Source organism: Nelumbo lutea, chromosome 2, assembly GCF_056320005.1.
Source record: "Nelumbo lutea isolate HS-2025 chromosome 2, American lotus-T2T, whole genome shotgun sequence".
NCBI lineage: Eukaryota > Viridiplantae > Streptophyta > Magnoliopsida > Proteales > Nelumbonaceae > Nelumbo > Nelumbo lutea.
Genome location: NC_142685.1, coordinates 48,827,702 through 48,852,578, shown reverse-complemented (window position 1 = coordinate 48,852,578; position 24,877 = coordinate 48,827,702). Strand labels below are relative to the sequence as shown.

At 35.1% G+C, this 24,877-nt stretch overlaps 2 pseudogenes; both read right to left on the bottom strand.

Moving 5' to 3' along the window:
* Positions 1-7,528: 7,528 nt before the first annotated feature.
* Positions 7,529-9,921, bottom strand: LOC148870505 (protein LURP-one-related 15-like; annotated as a pseudogene).
* Positions 9,922-22,513: 12,592 nt separating this feature from the next.
* LOC148870504 (cytochrome P450 89A2 pseudogene) lies at positions 22,514-23,368 on the bottom strand (annotated as a pseudogene).
* Between the last annotated feature and the right edge of the window lie 1,509 nt (positions 23,369-24,877).

The window sequence follows — 24,877 nt, the reverse complement described above, 5'->3', positions numbered from 1 at the left end:
ACTCATCACTCAATACATGCATCCCACTCAAATCTTATCATTATCGCATTGTAATCCTATGATTCATCACATCGCAGCTATTTCCTTGCTCTTTGTTGTTTGACATGGTCTTATCACAACCAAGGTCCTTTTCATCGTAGCTATGGGAGCCCCAAGCTATATTAGTAGCTCTTTACCTATTCATCATATTGATTCATAAAGATTTTTTGTTGGTTAAGGACTAGTTAGGGAAGATGCTAGTTCAAGGTCCCAGCAGTGATGGCTAATATAAACTTCCCAATAGGTACGGTCTTATGCTCCAATAGACTGACATGCACGGATGGCATGCACATATTGGTCATGCATCTCTTTGTATAATTTAGCAGGTCATCACACAATTTGGGCTCTTAATTCATGGTAGTTCTATTTATTATATTTGTGGTTCTTGTTAATTGGCTAAAAGCCATAAGCTTCTGTTCTCTTCATCTACTTCAGTATCATATGGACCACTTGATTTGATTTACTCAAATGCTTACGGTTTTGCCCTTGTATTTTTTATTCATGGGAATCATTATTAAGGATGTTTGGTTCCATTGGCATTTTTTTCAATAAAAATTGTCACCTTAGCGTTTGGGTTGATAAACGTTTATTGGGTTTGAAATTAGTGTTTGGTGCAATCGTTTATTGAGAAAACAATGTTAAACGTTTATTCATCGATTTTTGTGAAAGGATCCATTGGGGAAAATTTTAAATTCTCACTTTCCCCCAACGGCTAGACATTTCGTGAAACATGTAGCTGATGTGGCACTAACATGTAAGTTGATGTGGCACTTGAGGTTTTCTGATCCGATGCAATCCCCATTGAGAGAGGATAGCTGCAAACAGTTGGAGTTGCAGAGAGAGTGTTCTTCTCGCGCTGATCGTATGCAATGGACGTCGATAAGTTCGTTGCCAACACTGTCTATCCCCCGCCTTAATGTCAACAAGGTGCTTCATACTAACCACTTGGCTTTTTTGGCAGCCCTATAACCCCTCGCAAGGGGCTTCAGAGACTATTAACCCCCTGGAAACTTTCTTTGTTGTTTCTTGTCGATTTGAACAGTATGTCCAACATACCCTTCCTCTGAATGTTGAGGTTCCTTTCCATGTTTGGTATTTTAGTTCATATTTGATTTCTCATGTTTTCCTCTTATCCATATTCTCATTAGTAAAACAAGCAGCATCTTCTTCACCCGCAAGTGAAGTATTCTTTTATCTTGACAGAGTAGTATACAAGCAAGAATAAGTTACAGATAAGCTACCTATGGGGATTTCTATTTTATTATATTGGGAAAGTTCTTTACCTTTTGCATCTTGCATTCATGAAGGGGGTTTATAAGTTACAACAAGCATATTCTATTTTATATGGAAGATTAAGAGTTAATTCAACAAGTTAAATAGTTTTATTGTTAACAAGGATTAAAGTATCGGTATCGGGTATCGTATCGGACAACTCATATACGCTTTGGAAGCACATGATATGGACAAAAAAGATGGAAACGCATGGATACGCTAGAGAAATACATACAAATTTTATAAATATATTAATAACAATATATTTAAGATTAAAATGATCACAAAATAGTATATAAAAACATAAAAATGTAAATATTAAGGATATATATGAAGAAATATAATTACGATTAATGAACCTTGATGCATAATTTTATTTATAGTGCATCAATCAAGAGTCCAAGACACTAATGCACCTATTATATTTTAATTATTATATCAATTATTTTTTATTTTACTATTTTAATTTTTTAGCATTAAGAAAAAATAAACTAAATATTAGATTTTCAAGTGCAAATCAAAATATCAATTAATAATTTATAAAAATATAATCGTAACTTAAAGTATATCAAATTTGTTAAAATTTCTAAGATGCATATCATATACAAATTCATAACTTATAATTACTAAAATAATCATTCTATTATTAATATTTTTATTAATATAAATTTTATGAAATAAAAAATCATTTTTGAAATAAATGTAGATTAATGGATTTGAAAGATTCAATTTAATATTATATTTTTCAATATTTTGTATATAATATTTTATTTTTTGTAAATAATAAATATGTTGTTATTACTTATTAATGTAAATTAAAATATTAGATAGTAACTAATAAAAGTATATAAAAAATTTAAGCTTTATATCATGTGCAAATTTATAAATTTTAAGCATTAATATAATTATTCTATTATTAATATTCTATTTTATAAATTTCTTGTTATTAAAAATTATCTTTTTCATATAAATGTGGATTTGATACATTATTTATTCTATTAGTTTATAAAATACTATTTTAAGTATTATTTTTTAATGTTTAGTTAGAGTTGCTAAATATAAATGTGTTTTTTATTTAAATTGCATGTGAACAGGAAAAATATTAATAAAATTTATTTTATTTTACTTTGTCACAAAATGAAGTGTGGCTTATTGGTTTGGAACCGCAGTGATTTCTAAACGTGTATGAGGTGACTCGATTTTGAATCACCTCATTCACGTTTTTATGAAGAATGGGCGCAGCATGTATCGTGCGGCTTGTATCGCAACGTATTGGACGATACAAAGCTTGTATTCGTGGCGTATCCTTACTAATCGATAGTCGACGTTGTCATGCTAATATTATGGAGTTTTCAATCTACTAGTCCCTCTAGTTTGTAATGTTAAACACCCTATCTCGTTAGCGTTATTACCACACTTTGAGGACTTATACCACACATTTTGATCATTGGATGTAATTTGCGTCCAAGATCCACCATTGGATCTCAAAATTGGCCATTGTGTAAAAGCATGGGTAATTTGGACCATTAGATTGACTTAATGGCTCATGAATATCAAGTAACAGTGTCACACCTCACCCATGTAGTTTCTTGAAATGCGCCACCAAACAACCAATCATGAGCAAACATTTATTTTTGCCAAGTTGTAAAATAATTTTATGGGTTGTTTCTTGAAACACCCAAGAAAAACCCAATCATACAAATGAACGAGAAACATTTAAACTTCATGGGTGTTTTTCTGATAAACGTTTATTGAAAAAATGCGTCCCCCCTCCAATAAACACCAATGATACCAAACATATACATTATGTGGTGTTTGTGGATGATTTTATCAAGTTTGGGTTTATACCATCTCTCATAAATATGATGTGATTGGCAATTTTATTAATTTTCATGTCATATTGAGAGACTATTGGACCACAAGATCAAAGTATTACAATTAGATTGGGGCGATGAGTACCATTCTCTCTCTTTAATTACTTATACGACTAAGGTATTAATCATCAACATTCATTCCTTCACACTCATGAACAAAAACAGTGACATTGAGTGATGTCATTGTGGAATGTGCCTTGGCTTTGTTGTCTAAAGCTTCAATTCCTCTTTTATTTTGGGGTCAAGTTGTAAACACAACAATATGTCCAATCAACAAGTTGTGCACTGAAATTTTGCATGGTAACTCTCCAATGCATAAATTCCTAATTACTCAATATTATAGATTTTTTGGTGCATTTGGTTTCCATATCCCCGCCCATATATGAAACAAAAGTTGGCTTTTCAATCCTTATAGTGTATATTCCTTGGGTATTATGCTGATAATAAAAGATATCATTGCTATTATGTTCTTATAGATGAAGTTTATAGAAGTGGTCATGTTATTTTTTATGAAAACACTTTCCATATGTTGCTTGGTCTTAGAATAAATCCTTCAACTCCACTCTTATCGACAATCCCCAAACATTATTACCCATTACATTACAACCATCCCTTTCTCTTACAACGAATAGATCACCACCTATGTCCATCTTCTCAAATACTGTTTTGTCCACTCTCTTGAACCTCTTTCCACCTATTTCAATATTCAACATACCCCTGTTGAGAGTAGTATTGGCTATGAATCACCTCCACCCAAAACCGACATATACAAGAATTATTGAATCAAATGATACTCGCTAATCCCCCTTCCTAAATACAATTACATTCATACAATGATGATTCATAATATGGATGATTTGCATTGACTTCATGCTCATGTACTAAGTACCTACTCCACTAATTCACTCCACTATATATAATGAGATTGAACTCTCATCTTTTGCCTAAGCCACCAAGTTTGTACATTGGTGTGAAGCAATGAATCAAGAGCTTACAACCTTGGCTAGAAACAATACTTGGTCCTTGGTAGGGGTGATCATTCTTAGCCAGACCCACATCAAATTTAGAAAATTCTAGGTCAAGTTTGGGCCCAACACTTGCCTAGCCTAGGCTCGGTTCGACTCACAATACAATATAATATACATATTTTTAAATATAATATAAAATATGTATTATATTTTATATGTTATATATACACAAGTATATTTTATTTTATATTAAATGTTCATTATTTTTTATAAAAATATAAATGCCTTAAGTTTTATTTTGACATAGATAAATATTTATGAATTGACACGTGTCAACACTTGAATCAATTTAAATGTGAGAATTGTCCTCCTAAGCAAGGCCTTATATAGATGAAAGCAAGTCCTTTGTTCTCATTCCCTAAAAAATGTGGGCTAAGGAAATCATTCAATGGTTGTATTAACTATTTAGTGTTGTTCAAAGTCCCACATTGATCAAGAATAGGAATGAAGACATTGCCTTCATCTATAAAATGATAGGTAAATCAAGCAAATCAAGCATAGCAATTATATGAGGCCCATGCCTTATTTTTTGCATGTATTACATGCTATTTAATTTAAAAATTTTAAATAATTAAATTTTTATTATTTGATGTCACATGTCCAAAGTCATTACTCATTAGGCCTAGAAAGCTTGTAAGTCTAGCCAAGGTCCATGTAGGGTTGGGTTAGGCCCAAGCATAAGTTAAAACCCTTATCATTGGTGCTAGACCCGGCCCGACCTGACCCATGATCACCCCTAGTCCTTAGTACCTTACAGTGATTCCATGCATTTGATTGGATCTAAATGGATATTCAATGAGACACTTTCATATGGTTAGACTAGTGACTATCAACACTATTTTGAGCATTGTGGGTCTCTCATGATTGGTCCATCCATTAATTTGATATTCACAATGCATTTTTCCATGGATATGTTGATGAGGATATATGCATTAGCCAAAAGGTTTTGACTTTTAAGGATGTCTAATTTCCTTAACATGTTTGCAAACTCACAAGGCTCTTTATGGGCTTCAATGCTTCACCAAACTCTCTAGGCCAGGATTGCATGTATCAACACTTATGTTCTATGAGATTTTCTTACTCACAATCTAATCATTCACTATTCATACTAAGGCAAGGCTAACACGCATTATTTATCCTCATTTATGTTGACAATATAATTGTTACTAGCAGCTCATCCACTCTTATTGTTATCACTCGTTTAAATAATGATTTGCTTTAAAGGACCTGGGTCCCGTTCACTTTTTCTTGGGCTTTGAAGCACATTGTAACTCATATGGTCTCATCTTAACCTAGCATCACTACATTGTAGATTCACCCTGTTGCATTGGTCTTGAATAAACCTGCTCATGGATCGGGTTTAGGCAAGGCTTTGTATATAAATCAATAAAATACACTTAGGCTCAAACTCGAGCTTGGCCCAACCATTGGGCCTAGGTCTTAAGCTCGCGCCCGGCCCTCATATAAAGCCCAAAGCTTGAGCCTGGCCAAAAATTTGAAAACAAAACTTTTTTTCTTTTTTTATTCAATAAAAAATGTTTTATTTATATTAAAAACCTTTAAAACTCAAAAATAATAAACATCTCACTATTACTTGGAAAAAAAGAGAAGAAGAACAAAGAAAAATATTGTGTATATATTTTTTATTAAATAAAACATATTTTTATTATTCAATATATAGTATCAAGTTGGGCTTGGGTTTGGGGTGGGCTTTTTTGAGAAAGCCCAAGCCCGACCTGAAAAAAAGTCAAGTGCTTTAGGCCTGAGCCCGAGCCTACGAGCCTAAAGTTATGACCAAGCTTGACTTATAATGAGTCGGGTCGGGCCAGCCCATCGGGCTACTCGACTCATGAACATGTTTAATCTTGAAGATACCAAACCAATCTCTTTCCTAGTGGCTGCATCGACTGGACTATCTCACCACTTAGGGAGACCCCCTACTTGATGCAACAGAATACCATAGTGTCATTAGTGTACTACAATATATCACCTTGGCCAGTCCTAATATATCTTTCACTATGAATAAAGTATCCCGGTTTCTCCACTCTCCCACAATTAAGCATTGGGCAATGGTAAAACACATATTTTATTATCAGTCCAGATTAGGTAGGCCGTAGGCACAATTTTGTAAGCACGTTGAATGAGTAGTTAAATTTTTTTTGACACTTATCCCTTAAAATACTCCCAACCTACCTTTGAAAAAGATTAAAAACCACTTTTGACAATTATCAAAATATTTATCAAGTGCTCATTGAATGTGCTTACTTTATTGTGCCTATTAGATCTGATCCCTTTCATTACATAAAGGGAACCATTCACACTAGTTTGTTCTTTAGTCATTCAAATGAGCCCACCATTACTAATTGGGTTAGCTGCCAAAACGACCAACTATCCATAAGAGGGTATTATGTGTTCTTTGACTCACATCTTCTAACTAGCTTGGAACTCTAAAAATAAAAAGCAAACAACTATCGTCCATTCTAGCATTGAAGTAGAGCTGCATGCTCTTGCCAATGCCATCACAGAGATACTTTGGATCCAAGCATTAGTTTCAGACCTTGGACCTCTAGTCCACCTGCTCTATATTGTGGTTGTGTTAGTGCCATTTACCTCTCATGGCAGTGTTTCATGCCAGGATCTGTCATGTGGAGGTTGACCTTAACTTCCTTGGTGACCACATCACTCGCCAACGTCTTCGAATTCATTGTCTCAACTCTGCTGATCAGTTTGTAGGCTTAGTTACTGAGCCGATGCCATCTCAACATTTTAATTTACTTGTTTTAGGCTCAGTTTGGAAAAAGTACAAATACAAATATATAGAGTGCAGATATGTACAAAATACAAGATTTTACATTCTACATATTTGTATTTATACTCTTACCAAACTGAGCCTTATTTACCAACTTCAAGTACCCAAGTCAGCTTGAAGGGGCATGATAAAGATAAGGTTGACATATCACTTAGATGATGTTCTAATATTAACCCTGACCAATCTTTGTAACTGTGGATAGTGTTTGTATCCTATTATAATTCTGTAACTCACTAATTAATATAAATACTATAATGCACCATTGTAAGAGAGGTGCAGTGCTTATTATTCTCCTTCATTACTCTTTTAATACAATAAACATTTTATATATGGAGCAAATGTCTTAAAGAACATAACACATTACAACACAAGTTTAGAATTAAAAAGATGAATAAAAAAAAAGATTACAACACAAGATCTTTGCCGCAACCACCAAAGGTTATTATTGTTATTTGTTATTAATATAGTGATCAGTATAATAAAAAGAGGAGGTTTAACTTGTACTGTTAATAAGCTTTATCCTCATTGATCTCGTCAAGAATCACTATGAGTGCAACAATAAAAGCATGGTCAATGTTGGGATACATAGTCACCGCAAAAGTGTCCTTCCCAAGCACCACACTCTGAATGCTATGTTTTTTATGCATCTGCATCATCACATTAATCACCAATAATCAATTCACATCAAACAATACATACCAATGATCATTAGGATTTATCTATCTTACTTGGGCGATGATAATTGAATTGGAAGAATCTCCGCTGTAGACAATACATGACCTCTCCAACCAACTCCCCTTGATATTGAAATCACAGACTTCCTCTTTTGTGTTGGTTGCTAAGAAGACATCCAATTCAGTCTTAAATTGAATCAACGAAGACTTCTTAACACTAAATAATAGATCTTTGGAGTCTGAGCTATCTCCTCGAAACACTTGCCACCTCCTATGTCCACTCATTATCTAAAATGAGACATGTAAAATCAACATATTTATACATGCATCGATGCTTTTCTAACCACATTTCCTATCTTTAGTGAAATTCTAAGAGAGGACGGATTTATATTCCAAGGGCCTGTTTGGTTCACAAGAATAGGGTATGGAATTGGAATAGGAATGGAAATTAGATTCTCATTCTGCTAGAATGACATTCTCCTAGTTGAGAGAATGACTATTCTCTCTCTCCCTTATCATTGAAATCTCATTCCAGTTATTCTAATTTTCATTCCAATTCCTGTCTAAACCAAATAGATTATAAAAATAGAGCATTGCAATTTTGGTTTAGATTCCGATTCCAACAGCAAACCAAATGAGCCCTAATTTTTATAAATTGTTCATTAATATTATTAAAGAAGCATATTTAAGAGAAAGTGTGAACAATAAAGAATGATTAAAACACTAGAGCTTCATTATTTAGCTTTGAGAGTAAATACTTTATTTTTCGTCACACCATTTACACCTTAAATGGGGTCAAAAATTAAGTCTTAATTGTAAAAAGGGTAAAAGATACAGATGAAATATTTCGGTGTAGAAGAAATTAATTCCATGCCTTCTATGATGAAACAAATGGAACCTTTATTTCTCTCTCTACAATATGGATAAAGCTTTTCAAATTAAATATATCTGCTATTATTTATGTTATGAGTTATGACCCTTTACAACGAAAACTTTGTTTTTCCTTTCATTCGGTATAATTTGTTTTGATATAAATAACTAGGAAAAAAAGGTTTTAATCATTAGAAAAAAAAGCAAATCAGAGGTCAAATATTGTATCCAAGCCCATCTAGGGGTATTCAACAACATGTGTCATTTCGTTTTCAGGATAAAAAACAACAGTCATATTAGCAAAGAGTGGGTTTTGTGTTTTGATCACAATTAACATATGAAGCGTTTGGCAATATTTATGATTTTGTTTTAAATAAAGATAAGGCTAAGCTATAGGACAATTATACAAATTTGGGACTTGCACCTGTACTAATAGGACTTTAAATGGCATAGGGCCCACGGTCCACCTGTGGCATGTGTCTGCACTCCGGCACTCAAACCATCATCCATATATAAGTTTGGTTCGGTGGGAATTGGGACCTGCTTCTCACCCAGGGCGCCTCACGCTGGAGACAAGATCTGCTCCTCACATGCATATCCACCATGCATTGGAAACATTTCCCATGAATAAATAATTAATAAGAACAGAAGATGTTCCTAATGCGTGGTAGGATGTGCATGTAAGGCGCCTGTGAGGCACCAGGTGTGAGGAGTAGATCCGTTCTCCTCACACCGACCTTACATGCACATCTCATGATGTATTGCGAATATTTTCCATACGAATGGTGAGATGTGTTTATGCAATCGGTGTGAGATGTCATGTGTGAAGAGCAGATTCTGTTTCATTCGGTGGGGTAGTCATATAAATTTAGGGATTTTTGGACTGCAATCCCTCTATAATTTACCATTACCCATGTGTAATTTGTAAATATGGAGATCTAGTTTGGGGTGCTCAGCCTAACTGGCTAATTTGGAAAGGACAAATTGAAAGAAACTAATCAGAAATTTGATTGCAAGAGCATTCTAAGAGAGAATTATAATTTATAACAACAAAAGAAATTGATAATAATAAATAATTATAAACAACAAAAGTTAGACCTTTTGTTGCATAGAGACGAGAGGATTTCTGAGAATGTCGAGGAGAATTCGCCGATCTCGAAGGCTTAGGAGGGTGTCCTTGACTTTGAAGATGATGTTACTTGAACGTCCATAATGACAAAATTTCCATCTGCTATGGTCATAACCTTTCTGATGATGGTCAAATCAATTGGGTAAGGGGCACATAACTGAGGACCTAAAATAGCGACGGGAATGCTTGACTGTGGAAAGCTTGATTCAGCAGGGGCGTAAGCCATTGCAGGGTCAAAAAGTGTTGGGTATGTTTATCTGTTTTGAGCCTAATGATCACTAGCTAAAATGGCTTTTGTCTTTTTCTTTATTTATAATAAGGAACAAAGTGGTACTAGGGCGATGTAGATATTGCTATGAAATAGGTTTTTCACCGTAGTCCCTGCTTGCCCCTTTTACTGTTGTTGGGAAAGGCTATTAGAACGGTGTGGACATAGTTTGCCTTGATGGAAACCGATCTCCGAGTTGAAAGTGGTTGTAACTTGTAAATTGATATGATTTATTTTGACCACTTGCAAGTTCCAACGTTATCTGGTTACATGTATCTATCTATTTATCTATATATATAGTAATATAGGGATGTTTGGTTCCCTTGGCATTTATTGAAAAAATAATGCCACATCAGTGCCACATAGGCATTGGCATTTATTGCAGATGAAGCAAAATGAAACAATTGTTTGGTTTCATCGTTTATCAAATGAAAGGTAGAAAACTGAAATGCTTTGATTTTTGTGCATGGGGCATTTGGGGAAATGCTAAATTCTTGTTTTCCCCAATACCCTAGCATTTCTTGAAACCAAATGCTGATGTGGAACATTTTAATGGGTATTAATCTGATGTGGAGAGAAAAAACGTTTGAAGTGAAGTTCAACCAAACAAAAAAAAAAAAAGAAAAAAAAACAAGAAAAGTTTAAAGTAAAAGAAAATCTTTAAAGTGAAAAAGCATAAATAAATGTTTAAAGTGAAAAAGTATAAATAAATGCCCATGGGACCAAACACATACATAATTTACGTCACCATGCCTCTCCTTGCTCCAAACCCCCTTTTCTAATTTCTTAATTTTTTGAATTTTTATTTTTTTAATTCCACATAATTACCCATTAAACCAATAAGAAAATAACATAAAGCTTCACTACTTCTAACAATCATAAAGAAAGAGGGAGTTTGTCACTCAGGACAGTCGAATCGTTAACCTGGAAACCAATGGCCAAAGCAGTTTCAGTTTGGTTGCAAGCTGTTTCCCCAACCAAATCGACTTGGTTAGGTCGGGAATTTGTCACTTTAAGTCGATTGACCATTAGTGAAAACCCACCAACTCGAGTTATATCAGTTTAGGTCTATTTTCGATTTGGTTTGTTTATTCAAAAGACTTAAACTTAAAACTTAAATTTAAATTTAATAAATTACAGTGGTATTATTAAAAATAAGTTAAAAAATTAAATTTGTGATATAAAATATTTTAGACTGAGAAATATGAAAAATTTCCACTTTCCCGTATTAAAAAAATTATATATATATAGGCCAAATCGAAACGGACCTAACTTGGTTGAGTTAGAAAGTTTCTAAACTAAATCCAATCGAAAATACTAAAAAATTGACCAACTCAAGTCGAGTTCGATTGGATTTGTTATTAAAAAGTTAAAATCAAAAACAATTGTATACTATTATGTATTTCTATTGTTTAACTTTTGCTCAACAAAACCGGTGCATTGCATAGGTTCCTGCTAGTATATATATCAGACTTGTTCATGGGCCGGGCTTTTGCTCATCATTAATGGAAATATGCTAAGCCCGAGCCCAAGCCCGACCCGACCAATAGGCCTATAACTTGGGCCCGAGCCCAGCCCTGATAAAAAGCCCAAAGCCTGAGCTCAAGCCAGACCTAATAAAAAAAATTACAATTTTCCCTATTCAAATTAGAATTCAAATGGACATAATCACATAACCCATTTTAAGTTTAATTTTAGGTCGAGCCGGGCCGGACTATTTTGACAAAACCTGAGCTCGGCTTGAATTTATTGTGGGCCAGGCTTTTTGGCCCGAGTTTAAGCCCGTAGGCCTATAAACATGTTCAAGCCTGTCCGGGGGCCGGGCCGGTTCGTCGGGCCACCCGGCCCATGAACAGGTCTAGTATATATATACACACTAGCAGCCCGTGCTCAACATGGGTATGGATGGAAATTACCAATTAACTTTGGTCCCCAAATTTTGAAACATGACAATTTAGTACCCAAACTTTCAAAACATGCCAATCTAGTACCTATTATTAACCAACCATTAAGTGGCATTTGAAAAGACACAAATGCCCTTTGATTGTCATCTAACTCTCTTTACCAACCATCCAAACGTTGACAAAAAATGAATAGTCCAAAATTCTTGCCTCTTCTATTCAAGAAAGTTGAGGACTTGAGGTCACATCTCAATGGGCATTCTGGTGACCCCAACTTTCATGAATAATAGGCAAATATTTGGGATTGATTATTTTTTATCAACGTTTGAATGGCTGATAAAGAAAATTGGATGACACAGGAAGGACATTTGTGCCTTTTCAAATGCCACTTAATGGCTGATTAATGGTAGATGCTAAATTAACATGTTTTAAAAACTCGAGTACATAATTGTTGCATTTCAAATTTCAGGGACTAAAGTAACACTAGACCCAAATTACAAAGTACTAATTGGGAAATTTTCATATTCCATGAACACTTACAAAAGAGACATATTCACACAAAACAAGCCCATCAAAGATGAAATTATGTTTAAGTTTTTTGATACTAACTCGACTGCTCATTTCCTTGTTTATAATGCAAGTTTGATGCTACTATATGTAACTTTGATGGTTATTGATCGGAAGGCTCTCCTTTGGAAAAAAAAAGTCCAAACATCCGGCCCAAGGCTTAAAAGAATCAATCAACACTTGATGAAGAAAAAGCAATTAGGATCTGAAACCCTCATCTCAAACATCTACCAGCGAAGATGGGGGAGACCCCACGCATTGGCTCTGCATAAACCGGCCAAACTTTGCAGCCACGTTTATTGCATAATTGCATTCTCTCTTTACAAAAAGAAAATCACAAATCCACCAGCCCAAGAAATATCTGTCTGATTTGGAGAGACAATTTTCTCAGGGAAGGGCAGAGTCCAAGTCACAATCAGCTTCCAAAATGGTGTATACTAAAACCAATTCAGCAAAATGAGCAAGCATTTCAAAATTATCCGAGATAGCCCTTTTCGTTTGTTTACCTTCAGAAAATACAATTTTTTATATATATTTGTTTCAACTCTGTTGGTAAAATATCGTGAATTTCTAGGCTTAAAAAAACTCTTTCTTCCTTTCAATTTATTTCTTTTCAAAGAGTTGAATTTAAATCCTCTACAGGAGCGGACGAACTATATATATATAAAAATCCAGTTAATATACAGTCGATGTATAGTCGAACCCATTACACAATATGATTGATGGCTTTTAAAACGTAAAGTGGATAGGAAAGGAAGTTTTAACGGAGAGAGAGAGACTGAGAAATAACATATCACTCTAATGGGGAGAGGAGGGAGAGAGAGATGTCAAATTGTCAACTGACCACCTCAACCACACGGTATTGCAACGTCAGCCATTGTCATTGAGTTGGTGAAGACTCATCCACTTTGTAGGGTATTGCAACGTCAGCCATTGTCATTGTGTTGGTGAAGACTCATCCACTTTGTAGTGCAAGTTCTTTTCAGTCATATTGAACGATTGGGAGCTTGAGACAACCTACAATTGAGATATTTCCTCAATGGATCTTAAAAAGAAGGTAAAATATAAAAACATTCTCTCTGGTTTATCACAATCATAAAAATCTCTATGAAGTTTGACTTTAACAAAATTCTCCCTTAGTTTTGAAAAGAGCTGTAGTCATCTACATAATTCAAAATGTCAGATTTGTCCTACAAAAAATTACTTGCGATATAAGCCTTGAAATGGGATATTTAACAAAATTCTCCCTTAGTTTTGAGAAGAACACATTTCTGTACCCATTTTTTTGGATATAACTTGTGCTCTTCTAATAATTGGTGCATTTGACTAAAATTTTATGACATTTAATAATGTGACACACATTTTGCATCAATTTCAAACAAATAGGAAGAATACAAAAAATGGGTTACACTTTGTATTAATATTTATAGTGTACATATTTGTGTTTATATTGCAACCAAACACAGCCTTACTTTCCTTACTTTTTTTTTTTTTTTTTTAATTTGACCTATGGAACATTTTCAGTTAAAAGTTAAAAATTTTTTTGAGGCATTTTAATAAATCTTTATATGCATAAAAGTAATATGGGTATTTAAAAAAAAAAGTATTAGACCAACATTTTCAACGATGGATAATGATGAAAGGGAGGTAAGTGCAGACTTTTTTTTTTTTTTTTTTTAATTATGGGGAAGGTTTTTGATAAAGTGAACGATCAGGGGTGATTTTTATGATTGTAAGACAACATAAGGAGGATTTTATATTTTACCCTAAAAAAAATAATAATAAAATATGTTCCTTCTCGAAAGGCCCAGCCAACATCAACGAATTTATTCCTACTTCAATAATGACATTCACATTCTGCGCGCCTTCTTTAAGTGGTCCATCTCATAAAGTAATCAGGCATTTTTCCGTTGTGTTAATCCGGATACACAGACTACGTTGATTGCATGATCCTTTAAAAGAAAATCTCAATTTTACCTACCCCCCCTTTTATAAGGCTGTGTTTGGTTTAATTCAGATTTTGTAACAAAATATATTCCAACACATTTTCAACATGATTTATATTCCAACATATTTTGCACTTGATGGGGGGGATGATATGGAACATGTTAAAGATGTGCGATTATAAGCTTATTGAAACATGTTTTATTGGGAGTAGATCGAGAGTTGCCTTGAGGATTTCTATCTAGGGGTGTCAATTGGATCGGATTTGGTCCAATCTGATATGGTATAATATGAAATCATTACAATCCAATCAATGTATGAAATCTGATATGTTTTAATATGAATACTTTGGACCAATTTTGATTAGCCCAATTCAATGTATGGACCATTAAATTTATTCAAATTAGTTTTAATTTAGGTTTTTTTTTCTAATCCAAACTTGACTCATTCACACCTATATTTTTATCTTCTATCAATGGATCAAAATATAAAGGGATAAGTAGACTGTAATCCATCTCAGAAATCTGAATTGCAGCCCAATCCTAATATATTAGTAGCCCCTTATAAACGGCATCCTACCCATAAATTTAGCATCAATCCACAGGTAGGATTCAATCCACCCTTAGAAATCTTAGTTCCACTTTAAGGATGAACTGAACTATAAAAACCCCTGATATAAATCTATTGCGGATGGACCACATCCAATTCAATCCAATAAATACTTGTAACATTAAGTCTAGACTAGTCAAACTCAATATATCTTATACTCTGTCCAACCCCGTTCAAATAGATTTTCGATTTGGATGGGGGCCAAGGTCAAAATCGGTCCATTGACACCCCTTCTCCCCGACACAAATGCATTTAGATGGCAATTTACTGTCATATGATATCGCTGGTGGAAGTGGAATGGAGCAGAGACAATATGACTTTTGGCCACTGACTCGGTGGATACATTTTGACTGGCCGAATTGCCTGCTCAGACTGGGCCGAGTACTATGAGGCCAGCACCAGCACCAGCACTGGGCTGGGCTGCCTTACATTTTGAGCTTCATAGACAATTGAGCTATATTAGTTCTAGCCAGAAAAGTTCAGAAGTTGTAATAGATGAGAAAGCTTAGTCTGTTGGGAGCCAACAGCCTGTGCTCTTGGAAGCGTTTTTGGGCATGACACGCCAACTATTCAGGTCCCTTAATTGTCTTTATGGTCAGAAAAAATATTAAGGGCAGTTACTCTTTTAACCCATCACATGAGAATGGTGTCATACCCAAGAATGTTTTCAACAGCTTTGGCTGTTGGCAGTTGGCCCCCAGCAGTCGGTTTTTTCTGTAATAGATGCTTGTTATGGAGAGCTGAAACACAATGGCTTATTGGCTTTTGACTTTCTGAGGTGGGCCTTACACAGACAACCTTTAAGCTACACTTGATGAAAAATCCAAAGAGCTCAAATCGGATGTAAGTCATTTTTTGGGCTTTTCATTTCAGCCTCTTTAGGAAGAAAGCAAGAAAATGAATAAATTTAATAAGACCCCTATTCTCCTGCAAAAAGAGGTGGGAAGAAGCTTTTTGTGCCGAGAGAAGGTGGCTTTGGAGGTTTCTTTCTGCCTGCAACGGAACCCAGCGGCGTTGAATAGCTTAAAGATCACCCGGTTCTCTCAAAGGTAAGCTGAACTAGCTTGGCTGAATGATCAGTCCACCCTCCCAAATCAGTCTTTTTTTACTTGTTTTTTTTTTTTTGGATAAATTTATGATGCTGGAAAGGTATGACGCCAGAAAACATGACCGATTAAAACTTCCCGTTTGATGTATACCGACTAATTGGCTATCTATGATTAGTGGTGGCAATTGGGTGGGTTGGCTTGTGTTTGGTTTGGGTTGAGTTTCAACAGCCCATCTAATCCGTCAACCCATTAATGATCCGGTTATATAAAATTAAATAGGTTGGGTTCAAACTAAACCCACTTTAATCCAATCCAATCCGTCCAAACCCATTAATCTTATATTTATGGACTTAAAAAACAAACCAACTCTCTTAACAAATAAGTTAGTCAAAGCTTGGTGGTACCACTTGAAACCACTTCGGATTTTGGTTGACCCGGATCGAGTTGTATCAGATTAGGCTGTGTGAATACTGGTTGGACCGGATGATCCAAACCGAGCAGAGCAAGCAGTACCAAACCGTCCCACCTGGGGTTTATTTCGGATTTGGGTTTACTCGAATCGGCTTGCATCGAGTCGGGTTGGGTTGTGTGAATACTAGTTGGATAGGATGACCCAAACTGGGCAGAGTGAGCGGTACCGAACCATTACACTTGGAATCTATTTCGGATTTGGGTCGATCTAGATCGATATATGGTGGATCGAGTCAGACCATGTTGAATTGTCAGGCTCGGGTCAAATTAATTTGGACTTATGTTGGATGAAGTGTATCGGTTCAAGACAAAACTAAATTTAGTCAATAATTAATAGAAAATTAAGGCATTAATTATAACTTACTTAATTCAAATGAAGAAAATAAAAAAAGGGTAAAGAATTAATTCTTATGTTTGTAATGGTTAATCCATTGGTTATCCACAACCCAACCCAACTCAACCCATTTAAATGGGCAGGTTGGGTCATGGGTTGATCACACAACCCGCTAAGTAAATGTGCGAGTTGGGTAGGTGGTTCGGTGGGTTGGGTGAAAAATTGCCACCTCTACCTATGATACATATTGGTTGCTAGTAATAGTTTTTTTTTTTTTTTTTTTTTTTTTTTTTTTATATATATATATCATGCCTTTCCATAACACAGTTAATAGGATTTAATCCTCAGCTGTATCCATAAGGACAGAAGCAACTTTTGGCGAGATAATAATTAAACAAATGGCAAAGTCATTTAACAATGCACAAAGAAAATCAAATAAATTGAATATGTTGAAGAAATGGATTGTATTTGTCAAATTTATATGGGAAGAATGCAACAATTACATTTTCAAGGGTAGGGATAAAACCAGATTCAATGCAAATACAGAAATAGAGTCTTCAATTCTTACAACAAGAAAGTAATAAAGAGCCGGTGTAGATAGATAGAATCAGAACAGATGCTTCTAAAAATGATATTTTTTCCCATATTTATTAGGATAAATTATAGATAGATATATCTTGTACTTTGGGGGTAATGACAAATAATTATTCTAAACTTTCAATTGCTATACTTGAGTACCCTAAACTCTAAAAAATAGACACTTAGGTCCATCCGTTAGTATTCCATCAGTTAAATATTACATTATATCAAAGATACCCTTCTCATGTATTTCTGAGATCATTCTCAGATAGCCAAACATTTCCCCACGATGACATTCCCACATAGACAACAAATAATATATTATAATTTTCTAATGATGACATTCTCTGGTGATGAGTTTACTTCATAGAATGATCTCAAAAATACACGAGAAGGGTATTTCTGATATTATGTAATGTTTAACTGACGGAATACTAATGGATTGACCCAAATGTCTATTTTTGAAAGTTTAGGGTACTCAAGTATTGCAATTAAAAGTTCAGGATATCTATCTGTCACTACCCCCAAACTATAGTGTACTTATCTATAATTTACCCTATTTAGTAATGAGGCCATTTGTTAATACAAACACGTCACTTTCTCTCCAAACTAATCTCTTAAAAGCTGACATCATGTCCTTAGTAAGAAACTTCTTCGAGATAGCAGAATTTCCTTCTAACATTAATGCCACCAATTTGGTTTACATTCCAAATATGAAAAATCCAGAAAATATTTCTTAATATAGGCCAATAAGTGTTTGCAGTGTAATATACAAAATTCTTGCAAAATGCCTCGTAATGAGAATGCAAAAATTGTTGGAAAAGTAATTGCTCCAAATTAGGCTGCATTCACGAGCACTTGGTTTGAAGGAAAAAGTAGGGAAAGAAAAGGAAAGGTAGGGAAACCATTACAAACCTTGTACGAGTTTCCCTACTTTTCCCTTTCTTTTCTTACCTTTTACTTCAAACCAAACATAGCGTAAAGGAAGGCAATGTGTGGATAATGTGATAGTGGCCAATGAAATATGCAATAAAATGAAAAAAAAAGGAGTGGGATGGGTGCTAATGAAAATGGACATGCCAAATGGTTATAATCGAATGAGAAGAGATTTTACCCTGGAAGTCCTTTCTGAAATGGGATTCCCTCACGAATGGTGTAAAATGGTGGATACCTGTATTAATTCTCCCAAGTTTTCAATCAAGATAGATGGAACCCAAAAAGAGTATTTTAGTTTGAGAAATGGACTAGACAAGGGGATCCTCTCTCCCCATACCTATTCATTATGGGAACGCAAGTGCAATCTTGCCTATTTGAAAAAGCTGAGAGAGATGGAGGTTTGAAGGGATTTAAGCTATGTAGAAGAGGAATTCTGATTACTCATCTGCTCTTCGCAGATGACTATTTAGTAATGTGCAAAGCTGATCCAAATCAAGTGTCCAAAGTGAAAGAAGTCCTATTTGATTTCCAAACCTTATTAGGACAAAAAATCAACAATCATAAATCAGGAGCCCAATTTAGTAAATGTGTTTATAGAAGGAAAAGGAAAATTCTGTTGAGAGAACTTGGGATAAAACATATGACCTTAAAAGAAAAATACTTGGGAGGGGTACTAAATTTTGAAGGCAGAAGAAGAAAAGAACACCGAAAAATTATCCAAAATATGGAAGCTAGGTTAGCAAGGTGGAAAGCCAAATTTATGACCCAAGCGGGAAGGACTACAATGGTCAAGTCAGTTCTTCAAGTTGTTCCCACCTATCTAATGAGTTTCTTCATTCTAAATAGCAAAACAGTGGCCAAAATGGAACAAATACAAAGAGATTTTTGGTGGTGTGGTCAACAAAATAAAACAACATTCCACACTATTGCATGGAGCAAAATCTGTAAACCAATACAAGGAGAGTTAGGCTTTTGAAAATTAAAGGATTTCAATAAAACCTTGTTTGCAAAAAATATTTGGAGGCTATTCTCTAGAAAATCAGGTATGTGGAATGCCATTTTGAAAGAGAAATATCTCACAAATAAATCTTGGTTTTCTCTAAAAAAGAAATCAAATGATTCTAAAAGATAACTTCATTTGACAAATCAAAGATGGCCAATCAATACAAATTTCAGACCCGTTGATCCCCACATTCAATGAAGGCTATCTAGAATTCAAGGATGTTGTTTCTTCTAGTCTTTTGAATGTAAATGTGAAGGATATGATTGGTGAGAATGGAAGCTGGGATCAAAGGAAATTACTCCATTTCTTTACTGATAGATGTATTGCTAATATTAGCCAAATTTGTTTATCCCCTCATTGATGTTTGCGCATGCTACACATCATTTTTATTGCTGTATATATGGTTTTGATGATGATTTGCAATGGTTTTTACCCTAATTGAGCAGAAATCTAGGAAACTAAGAGTTTGTGACAATCTAGGGTGAAGAGAGCATACTTCGGCCCATCAAGAAGAAAAGCCCAGCCAAAACCCCATGGGAAGTACTAAAGCCACCAAGGAGAGAGGCCCAACTGCAGCCCAACCGAAACCTTATGGGAGAACAATAGTTCGGCCCATCAAGGAGAACAACCCAACAACAATTCGGCCCACCAAGAATTGCAGCCCAACTGCAGCCCTAAGGGAGGCTCCAAAAAGGCGGCTGACTTTAGAGAAGAGAGAGGCTGAAAAGAAGAGTATAAAAAGAAAAGAAAAAGAAGGAATTAGGGTTCGGACCCCTGAAGACAAAACCAAAGAAGAAGAAGAAGAAGTGTTAGAGAAGGGAGAAGGCTACTAAATGCGAATTGAAGAGGAAATCGAAGGTTGATGCAGAAATCTTAGGTTGTTTTCTTCTTTGATTCTACAAATTCGGTAACCTAGATTCGATTAGGGGGGTTTCATGATCTTTCTTTATTAAATCTTTCTTTCATTCTTTCTATTATGCGAACCATGATGGATTTCAAATCTGATATGTAATTAATATTTTAAGCATATCCGGTTGATTGTGATTTATTCTTGGGATTTCTTGATTAGGGTTTTCGATTAATAGAATAATCTTGGCCAAATTATTCTTGTTTCTTAGATTGCTTAAATTGCTTGAGAAAGAGTTTAGGTAATCAGATCAACTAATAAAAAAAAAAACGGATTGAATGCATCTTAGAGATAATTTGCATGATTCGTTGGCATTCTTTCAACTAGAGTAAATTTTTGTCGACTCCTTGTTCTTAATGCATCTATGGCGATTAAATATCTGATAGAGATATAGGAATTATTGCTCATAGATAGAGTGGGCTGTGCTCGAGAGTGGTTGCTCATACAATTAGGGTTTCGCCAACCCAAGACTGAATTCATTTCGGTTGGGCTGCATAAAGATTTAATTGCTAAACTGGTTCTGCTATTTCTTGCATGCAGTAATTCTTCTTATCATTAAAGGTGAACTGATCCGAAACTGCTTAGGGTAGCTTGCTAATTAGGAGTTAGGGTTTTCCTTTGTTTAATATTTCAGTTTATCAGATAACAAAAAGTTGATTCAGTACTAGTAGTTGTTGGATCAATCCCCATGGGAATGATACTCTATTCATCATTATATTACTTAATCGGCTAGTGCACTTGCCAGTGTAATTTATACGCATCACCCATCTACATCATGACACCTTATTGTGGAAAAATCAAAGAAGGTTAAATATGATGTCAAATTAGGATATAGAGTGTTCTCAGAGAATAATCCATTTCATCGGACTCTCAGGTGAATTGGAATGTCATTTGGAAAGCCAAAACCCCTCTAAGGTATCAAGTCTTCATGTAGAAGGCTTGGTGGCATGGTATTTGTATCGGAGACCGGTTCGTTTTTTTACTAGAAGAAGACATGAAATGTGTGATGTGCAACGAAGAGACTGAATCCTGGCAACATGTTTTCTTCTCATGCCATTATTCAAGAGCAGTTTGGTTCTCAACCCAACTGGGAACCAACCCTCTTAATATAATAAACAATACCATGGCTAACTTTGTAAATCAATGGATTTCGTCCCAACTAGCCAATTTACCTAAGGAGGAGAAAAATATTTCATTGGCAAATTTTCCAGATTAATCTGGGATATGAGGAATGCCAGATTGCATAGTCAACAAGTCTTGAACCCGAATTAAATTCTGGATTTAGCATTGTAGTTCTTGGTTGTACCTCCAGATCCTGAGAGAATTGTTGATTCTGATTTAAGTAGGCACCCTCCTCTTACTAATCACAACTCTTTCTCAATGTTTATGGATGAATCTTTTATTCCTAACTCAGGCGTTGCAAGAATTGGATATACTATTCATAACAACAATGACCATCTGATGTTTGTAGCTAGTAGGAGACTTTTTGCAAATGGAGCGGTGAAGTCGAATGGTGGGCATTATTAAATGGCCTGAAGAAAGCAAAGGAGCTGCGAACATCATTTATCATTTTTTTTTTGCTTTTTTTTTTTTTTTTTTTCAGATGCCAAGGGCACTTATAAATAGTTTATTAGAAGACAGTGATGTAGAATGGTCAATCAAAGCTTTGAAGGATCAAGTAAATTTGTTATTACACTCTTTTGTGTTTGTAAATATAAAGTATGTAAGTAGACAATTTAATACAGCTGCTCGTGATCTAGCATCTAATGCTAATAAGTATAATATAGAAGTATGTAAGGAAAGCAGCTGTTATGATCCTTGTATTTTCAGTTCTCCTAGACAATAACATATGCCCTTGTTTTTTTTGGCAAAAAAAAATGTGGTGGATACTAAATGGTGGTCTATTCCCTTTTTTTTCTGAGATAAAATACAAAAAACTCCCTTGAGGTTTCTGACAATCATAAAAACATCCCCTCAAGTTTCACTTTAACAAAAATCTCCCTTAACCTTTTAGAAAACTCAACAGATACCTCTTCATTGACGTGTTAGTTTTTTCAAGATACCCATTCTACCCTTGTGTATATCATTTCACATAAAGTCTTACTAAAATAACCTTGAATGAACCTTTTAACCAGTGTTATAGATATTCTATTTCATCATTGGAGATGTGTGAGGCCTGAAAGAATTATTCGTAACCACGGTGAACTCTAATTTCTTAAACAAGTCAACTCCATCTCCATCCACAACTGTTCACTCAATATCCCTCATCAAATTGGCTACAATATTCTCTAGATGAAGCAATGCCAAGCCAAGACCAGGACAAATCCTCATTCTAGCACTAAGTGACATCTTCTTAATCTCCCTAATCTCCGTTATATCAAACACTTCCTCTCCATGAGGTCCTTCTGCTTGAACTCCATCGGGTCTTTCTGTACTTTTTGGGTCTCATCCCATCTCCACTACCATGGAATTCACTATAGCTTTCTTTGGTATGACATACACTTCTATGGTGATATCCTCTATAATTGCATGTAGTGTTGTAGCACAAGTTGTTAGAGAACAAAATCTATTTAAGGACCTCACTTAACAGGTTAAGCTTTCAGGTTGAATGATTCTTAGACATGGTATTAGAGCCACTTTGGTTAAGTGGTTTAGTGTTTGTTTCTTGTCACCCCTATTATAATTAATTAAATTTCAGTACAAGGTATGGGCGGGCCTGTGCTGTCCACGCTTCAAGCCCAATGGCCTTTCGTGTGAGGGGGCATGTTAGAGAATAAAACCTATTCATGGATCTCACTTAACAGCTTAAGTTTTTAGGTTGAATGGTTCTGTGGGTGCCTTCTCAAACCCTCCAATACTATCACCTTTAGATACGACATCTTCTACAGATCTTTCTCCTCTTCGCCAGATTTTACCACTCCATCGATCTCGGAAAACAACTTTGCTTGGATGTGTGGATGCTACACTAGATTTGCAGGCCATGATCCATTGCAACGTGATGGATGTTGTATCAGTGCGCACATTTAGAAACTCCGAGCACAAGGCCACTACTCGTCTTCCGTCAAGCTTCCTTCCACCATCTAGGAGTTCAAGGCTGAGAAGCATATCAACATAGCAGACGATGGGCTCATGCTGTTTTTCTTCTCTTGTTCTTGTTGGGCTCTAATTAGAGGAATAAGAATGCATTCTTGGTTGTGCTCAAGCTGATAGAGCTTCTTCTACTTCTTTTGGAATAAACTCTTTCCCAATATTGGCATGAAAACTAGCACATTGAATCGACTAGAACTGGTTATAAACTTCCACTGAATGGATTCGACTGGATGTGGATCGAAACATGTCTTTTCATGGAAGGCTGGAGGAGGAGTCGGTTTTGGATTTGTTGGGGTTGGAAGGGACGAGTTAGAATTTGTTGGGGTTGGATTTGTTGAGGCTGACCGTGAGTTGTGTCAAAATGATTCTCGAAAGTAAAAGTTGAGTGAATCGATTTAGGGCAATTTGATTCGGGGATAATTTCGTAATTTTGCAATTTTACATATGGATTAGTGATGGAAGGGAGGTATGTGTCAAGTTTTTCAAAAATTTAAGGAGGTTTTTATTAAAATAAAACTTAATTTAGGGGAGGTTTTATGATTGTAAAAAACTTTAGGAGAGGTTTTTGCATTTTACTTTTTTTTCTTTTTCTTTTTTTTCTTTTTTTTTATACAAATGGTGGGCTATTCTTTATGCATTAAGGCCAGCTCCTCATATTGGAATCAGAAAAGATGCCCAACATATTGGTAATAGTTTAACAAATATGAATAGTTGATTAAACCGGGATGAACAAGGTCTGTTTGATGTAGTGAAGGATTTCATGTAGTCTTTTTTTTGCTCTATGGTGGTATACACTGGGAAGGGGTAACTCGTCCTCTAAACCCATAACCCTCCAACCCTGGTGCAGGTGAGATTCATTCTGCTACAATCAACACGAGACGTTACCAACTAGGAAATTGGCACCTTGCATCTTATTATATATCAAGAGTGAACAATCAAGTAGCTTATGAAATAGCTAATAAAGGTAGAATAGGAAAGGGAGATACAGAATTCAGAGCTGAAACTTTAGATTGGATGAAGAGTCTTTTTTGCACTCTTCCAATCCGGGAGAAACAATGTAACTCTGATATATGGATGAAATTTCTTTGGTTGAAACAGGTGATATTCATCAAACTTCAATGCGGTTTTGATTGGTCAAATTCTGAGGCATGATAAATATATCTTATTTTTTAATAGCCTAATATCCAGTATTTTATTAATTTTACCGACGATACTTCAGTTTTTCAACACCGTTGAAAAGAAAAGCTGATGACGGTTTTCAATTTTTTTTTGGCTTTTGGCCTAACAAGTAATAACAATAAAAATGGATAAAGAACATCTGGCATAAAGGGATGGAAAATGGAAATACAGGGTATCGATCCCTGTACCTCTCACATGCTGAGAAAGCACTTTACCATCTAAGCTACATCCCCCCCATATACTACCTTTATGTGAATTTACCAACTCTCTCCAAACTCAGTTCAGTTCAAACCACATAACGCAAACAGGTTCTTATATGATAGGGACCATCCTAATCCGGCTTCC